This window comes from Phocoena sinus, chromosome 18 (assembly GCF_008692025.1).
Source record: "Phocoena sinus isolate mPhoSin1 chromosome 18, mPhoSin1.pri, whole genome shotgun sequence".
In the NCBI taxonomy this organism is placed as follows: Eukaryota; Metazoa; Chordata; class Mammalia; order Artiodactyla; family Phocoenidae; genus Phocoena; species Phocoena sinus.
In genome coordinates this window covers 21,586,738-21,594,107 of record NC_045780.1, presented here as the reverse complement: position 1 = coordinate 21,594,107, position 7,370 = coordinate 21,586,738, and the positions used below count along the sequence as shown (strand labels likewise).

Here is a 7,370-nt window from a genome sequence, read left to right as displayed (position 1 = left end):
TTTTTAATTTAATTTTATTTATTTTTTTATACAGCAGGTTCTTATTAGTTATGCATTTAATACATATTAGTGTATATATGTCAATCCTAATCTCCCAATTCATCCCACCAACACCCCCCCTTTCCCCCTTGGTGTCCATACGTTTGTTCTCTACATCTGTGTCTCTATTTCTGCCTTGCAAACCAGTTCATCTTTACCGTTTTTCTAGGTTCCACATATATGCGTTAATATACGATATTTGTTTTTCTCTTTCTGACTTACTTCACTCTGTATGACAGTCTCTAGATCCATCCATGTCTCTACAAATGACCCAATTTCATTCCTTTTTATGGATGAGTAATATTCCATTGTATGTATGTACCACATCTTCTTTATCTATTCATCTGTCGATGAGCATTTAGGTTGCTTCCATGACCTGGCTATTGTAAATAGTGCTGCAATGAACATTGGGGTGCATGTGTCTTTTTAAATTATGGTTTTATCTGGGTATATGCCCAGTAGAGGGATTGCTGGGTCATATGGTAATTCTATTTTTAGTTTTTTAAGGAGCCTCCATACTGTTCTCCATAGTGGCTGTATCAATTTACATTCCCACCAACAGTGCAAGAGGGTTCCCTTTTCTCCACACCCTCTCCAGCATTTGTTGTTTGTAGATTTTCTGATGATGCCCATTCTAACTGGTGTGAGGTGATACCTCACTGTAGTTTTGATTTGCGTTTCTCTAATAATTAGGGATGTTGAGCAGCTTTTCATGTGCTTCTTGGCCATCTGTATGTCTCCTTTGGAGAAATGTCTATTTAGGTCTTCTGCCCATTTTTTGATTGGGTTGTTTGTTTTTTTAATATTGAGCTGCATGAGCTGTTTATATATTTTGGAGATTAATCCTTTGTCTGTTGATTCGTTTGCAAATATTTTCTCCCATTCTGAGGGTTGTCTTTTCGTCTTGTTTATGGTTTCCTTTGCTGTGCAAAAGCTTTTAAGTTTCATTAGGTCCCATTTGTTTATTTTTGGTTTTATTTCCATTACTCTACTAGGTGGATCAAAAAAAATCTTGCTGTGATTTATGTCAAAGAGTGTTTTTCCTATGTTTTCCTCTAAGAGTTTTATAGTGTCTCGCCTTCCATTTAGGTCTTTAATCCATTTTGAGTTTATTTTTGTGTATGGTGTTAGGGAGTGTTCTAATTTCATTCTTTTACATGTAGCTGTCCAGATTTTCCAGCACCACTTATTGAAGAGACTGTCTTTACTCCATTGTATATCCTTGCCTCCTTTGTCATAGATTAGTTGACCATAGGTACGTGGGTTTACCTCTGGGTTTTCTATCTTGTTCCATTGATCTATATTTCTGTTTTTGTGACAGTACCATACTGTCTTGATTACTGTAGCTTTGTAGTGTACTCTGAAGTCAGGGAGTCTGATTCCTCCAGTTCTGTTTTTTTCCCTCAAAACTGCTTTGGCTATTTGGGGTCTTTTGTGCTTCCATACAAATTTTAAGATTTTTTGTACAAGTTCTGTAAAAAATGTCATTGGTAATTTGATGGGGATTGCATTGACTCTGTAGATGGCTTTGTGTAGTATAGTCATTTTCACAATATTGATTCTTCCAATCCAAGAACATGGTATATCTCTCCATCCATTTGTCTCATCTTTAATTTCTTTCATCAGTGTCTTATAGTTTTCTGCATACAAGTCTTTTGTCTCCCTAGGTAGGTTTATTCCTAGGTATTTTATTCTTTTTGTTGCAATGGTAAATGGGAGTGTTTCCTTAATTTCTCTTTCAGATTTTTCATCATTAGTGTATAGAAATGCAAGAGATTTCTGTGCATGATTTTTGTATCCTGCAACTTTACCAAGTTCATTGATTAGCTCTAGTAGTCTTCTGGTGGCATCTTTAGGATTCTCTATGTATAGTATCATGTCACCTGCAAACAGTGACAGTTTTACTTCTTGTTTTCCAATTTGTATTCCTTTTATTTCTTTTTCTTCTCTGATTGCCATGGCCAGGACTTCCAAAACTATGTTGAATAATAGTGGTGAGAGTGGACATCCTTGTCTTTTTCCTGATCTTAGAGGAAATGCTTTCAGTTTTTTACCATTGAGAATGATGTTTGCTGTGGGTTTGTCATGTATGGCCTTTATTATATTTACATAGGTTCCCTCTATACCCACTTTCTGGAAAGTTTTTATCATAAATGGGTGTTGAATTTTCTGAAAAGTTCTTCTGCATCTATTGAGAGGACCATATGGCTTTTATTCTTCAATTTGTTAATATGCTGTATCACATTGGTTTGTGTATATTGAAGAATCCTTGCATCCCTGGGATAAATCCTACTTGACCATGGTGTATGATCCTTTTAATGTGCCATTGGATTCTGTTTGCTAGTATTTTGTTGAGAATTTTTGCATCTATGTTGATCAGTGATATTGGTCTATAATTTTCTTTTTTTTGTAGTATCTTTGTCTGGTTTTGGTATCAGGGTGATGGTGGCCTCATAGAATGAGTTTGGGAGTGTTCCTCCCTCTGCTATATTTTGGAAGAGTTTGAGAGGGATGAGGGATAGCTCTTCTCTAAATGTCTGATAGAATTCACCTGTGAAGCCATCTGGTCCTGGACTTTTGTTTATTGGAAGATTTTAAATCACAGTTTCAATTTCATTACTTGTGATTAGTCTGTTCATATTTTCTGTTTCTTCCTGGTTCAGTCTTGGAAGGTTATACCTTTCTAAGAATTTGTCCATTTCTTCCAGGTTGTCCATTTTATTGGCATAGAGTTGCTTATAGTAGTCTCTTAGGATGCTTTGTATTTCTGTGGTGTCTGTTGTAACTTCTCCTTTTTCATTTCTAAGCTTATTGATTTAAGTCCTCTCCCTCTTTTTCCTGATGAGTCTGGCTAATGCTCTATCAATTTTGTTTATCTTCTCAAGGAACCAGCTTTTATTTATTTATTTATTTATTTTTTACTTTCACTAAAAAATAATTTATTAAAACACACAGCTTCAGCACTAGCCTCCTATGTACAAGCACACACCCTCCTAACTACCCTAACTAGGGGATCCTCTTCTTCCCCCTTGCCTTGCGGACCTCTTCTTCCTGGAGTAGGGGGTCAAAGAGATCACACCTGTCATCCAATGTGGCCAAAAGCTCATCTGGCATGGTTTCCAGATCATCTATACCCAACAGAGCATTAAAATCAAACTCCTTCAGATCCATTTTCTCCACCATCCAATCTGCCCCGAGGGAAAGCATCCTCCTTGCCGTTATTTGAGGCACTGACCAACCCATCCACAGCCAGCCATTCGGAGAAGCCCGCCTTAGCCTTGTCGCCAGAGAACCCATGAGGTTTGAAGTGCTTGGCCACCTCCAGGTAGTCATCTAGGAGACCCAGGCTCTCTTCAGCCCCCAAACCCGACTGGTCAAAGGGAGACGTGAACTCCCCCACCAACACCTCGCTGCTCAGGAAGCTCATCTCGGCCATGTTGCGAGGTTTTGGTGGAATCGAGGAATGTGCTTAATTCGAAGGTGTCTTTGTCGGTTACAGCAACGCTGCTGCTGAATGCCCTTGAAAAGCGCCATGGCTTAAGCCGCTGGGGGGTGCTGCTGCCGCCGTTGCAAAAGCCAATGCTGCCGCAGGCACTGCTGCCTCTAATACGCCATGGTGGCCGCGAACCCTGTGGGAGTGGAGAAAAGAAGGTGTGCACTTGCACGGAGAAACCACATGTATAGGCGGAAGAAGAAAAAATGGCCCCAGCTTTTAGTTTTATTGATGTTTGCTATTGTTTTCTTTGTTTCTATTTCATTTATTTCTGCTCTGATCTTTATTATTTCTTTCCTTCTGCTAACTTTAGGTTTTGTTTGTTCTTCTTTCTCTAGTTCCTTTAAGTGTAAGGTTAGATTGTTTATTTGAGATTTTTCTTGTTTCTTGAGGTAGGCTTGTATTGCTATAAACTTCCCTTTTAGAACTGCTTTTACTGCATCCCATAGGTTTTGGATTGTTGTGTTTTCGTTGTCATTTGTATCTAGGTGTTTTTTGATTTCCTCTTTGATTTCTTCAGTGATCTCTTGGTTATTTAGTAGTGTATTGTTTAGCCTCCATGTGTTTGTGTTTTTTACGTTTTTTTCCCTGTAATTGATTTCTAATCTCATAGTGTTGTGGTCAGAAAAGATGCTTGATATGATTTCAATTTTCTTAACTTTACTGAGGCTTGATCTGTGACCCAAGATGTGATCTATCCTGGAGAATGTTCTGTGTGCACTTGAGAAGAAAGTGTAATATGAAGTTTTTGTATGGAATGTCCTATCAATATCAATTAAATCTATCTGGTGTATTGTGTCATTTAAAGCTTGTGTTTCCTTATTTATTTTCATTATAGATGATCTGTCCATTGGTGTGAGTGAGGTGTTAAAGTCCTCCACTATTACTGTGTTACTGTTGATTTCCTCTTTTATAGCTGTTAGCAGTTGCCTTATGTATTGAGGTGCTCCTATGTTGGGTGCATATATATTTTTAATTGTTATATCTTCTTCTTGGATTGACCCCTTGATCATTATGTAGTGTCCTTCCTTGTCTCTTATAACATTCTTTAAAGTCTATTTTATCTGATATGAGTGTTGCTACTCAAGCTTTCTTTTTTTTTTTTTTAAAGAAGGTGTTGGGGATAGGAGTTTTTATTAATTTATTTTTGCTGTATTGGGTCTTAGTTTCTGTATGAGGGCCTTCTCTAGTTGTGGCAAGCGGGGGCCACTCTTCATCGCGGTGCGCGGGCCTCTCACTATCGCAGCCTCTCTTGTTGCGGAGCACAGGCTCCAGATGCGCAGGCTCAGCAGTTGTGGCTCACGGGCCTAGTTGCTCCGCAGCATGTGGGATCTTCCCAGACCAGGGCTCGAACCCATGTCCCCTGCATTGGCAGGCAGATTCTCAACCACTGCGCCACCAGGGAAGCCCTCCAGCTTTCTTTTGATTTCCATTTGCATGGAATATCTTTTTCCATCCCCTCACTTTCAGTCTGTATGTGTCCCTAGGTCTGAAGTGGGTCTCTTGTAGACAGCATATAGATGGGTCTTTTTTTTTGTATCCATTCAGCGAGCCTGTGTCTTTTTGTTGGAGCATTTAATCCATTCGTGTTTAAGGTGATTATCAATATGTATGTTCCTATGACCATTTTCTTAATTGTTATGGGTTTGTTTTTGTAGGTCTTTTTCTTCTCTTGTGTTTCCCAGTTAGAGAATTTCCTTTAACGTTTGTTGTAGAGCTGGTTTGGTGGTGCTGAATTCTCTTAGCTTTTGCTTGTCTGTAAAGCTTTTGATTTCTCCATCGAATCTGAATGAGATCCTTGCTGGGTAGAGTAATCTTGGTTGTAGTTTCTTCCCTTTCATCACTTTAAATATATCATGCCACTCCCTTCTGGCTTGTAGAGTTTCTATTGAGAAATCAGCTGTTAACCTTATGGGAGTTCCCTGGTATGTTATTTGTCATTTTTCCCTTGTTGCTTTCAATAATTTTTCTTTGTCTTTAATTTTTGTCAATTTCATTACTATTTATCTCGACATGTTTCTCCTTGGGTTTATCCTGCCTGGGACTCTCTGCACTTCCTGGACTTGGGTGGCTATTTCCTTTCTCACATTAGGGAAGTTTTCGACTGTAATCTCTTCAGATATTTTCTTGGGTCCTTTCTCTCTCTCTTCTCCTTTTGGGACCCCTATAATGCGAATGTTGGTGCATTTAATGTTGTCCCAGAGGTCTCTTAGGCTGTCTTCATTTCTTTTCATTCTTTTTTCTTTATTCTGTTCCGCAGCAGTGAATTCCACCATTCTGTCTTCCAGGTCACTTATCCGTTCTTCTGCCTCAGCTATTCTGCTATTGATTCCTTCTAGTGTGTCTTTCATTTCAGTTATTGTATTGTTCATCTCTGTTTGTTTGTTCTTTAATTCTTCTAGGTGTTTGTTCTTTAATTCTTCTAGGTCTTTGTTAAACATTTCTTGCATCTTCTCTATCTTTGCCTCCATTCTTTTTCCAAGGTCCTGGATCATCTTCACTATGATTATTCTGAATTCTTTTTCTGGAAGGTTGCCTATCTCCACTTCATTTAGTTGTTTTTCTGAGGTTTTATCTTGTTCCTTCATCTCATACAAAGTCCTCTGCCTTTTCATGTTGTCTGTCTTTCTGTGTATGTGGTTTTCCTTCCACAGGCTGCAGAATTGTAGTTCTTCTTGCTTCTGCTGTCTGCCCTCTGGTGGATGAGGCTATCTGCTCCCATATACTTTCAGTCACTTCTAGATCACTTTTAATAATTAAAACAATGTAAAAGCCATGTAAATAGTTGCCAGCATGCTGCAAATTCAAGTTTGCTTTTTGGAACTTTGTGGAATTTTTTTCTTTTGGTCTGAAGCTGGTTTGAAACTGTGAATGTGGAAGCTGTGGATATGGAACAGTGACCGTATATCGTTTTCTAGCAAACTGGTAATCTAGAGAGTAAGATATTCTCCTGAGGTCTGTAAGCTGCTCCAACAAATTAATCAAACCCATGGAGGGGGTGATCGGAACCTCTGATTTATAGCCAGTCAATAACCTGAACCTGTGATTGGCACCTGAAGTGGTGGGGGGAGCACTCTTGTAGGACTGAGCCCTTAACCTTTGGAATCTGATGCTCTCTCCAGGTAGATAGTGTCAGAACTGAATTGAATGGTAGGACACCCAGCGGGTGTTGCAGAACTGCTTGTAAGGGGAAAAACTTACAAATATTTCGTGACCAGGAGTGTCAGAAGTGAAGTAGAGTACTGAGTGTAAGGGAGACATACAGGAGTGCTTTTCCTTTAGATTTTTAAATTCACTTTTCTACTAATTCACGTGTATTATATTCTACAAAGTTACCAGTTTATGACCGATTAGAAATATAAAGAAATCAGCCCTTTACCACAGATAGTTTGCGCAGCACTGGACTAGAGTCAGAACGATGCAAAACAAGATTTTTTGTCTGATAGTTTACATTAGATTCTTGGGGAAAGGAGAGAGGGAGAGGAAAAGAGACAGCGTGCTCACTAATTAGAATTTGGCTTTAAGAAACTTCTGGTTTGCCCAGGGTGTGGAAATGTGGAAGGAGTGTGAGTGGCAAGGGTAAGCGGGACTTAAAATAGCCATTTAATGACAGTGCTATTGGTTTCACACTCCTGCAGTGCACCCCGAACCTTGTACTATATATTCAGATTAAAGTCTAGGCTGCTATTAAACAAACGAAGAACAAAATAAGGAGAGGGGGAATTGAAGCTTTCTTCTTCTAACGCTAACTTCCTGCTATAATCTGGAAGGTTATAGCTACTTCTAAATTTTTTAAAGAAATTATTTATACATAAGGGAAATGATTTTAAGAAATGAA

General features: G+C 38.8%; 1 pseudogene; it reads right to left on the bottom strand.

Annotated features, from left to right (window-relative positions):
- Positions 1 to 3,045: 3,045 nt before the first annotated feature.
- LOC116742934 lies at positions 3,046 to 3,475 on the bottom strand (annotated as a pseudogene).
- Between the last annotated feature and the right edge of the window lie 3,895 nt (positions 3,476 to 7,370).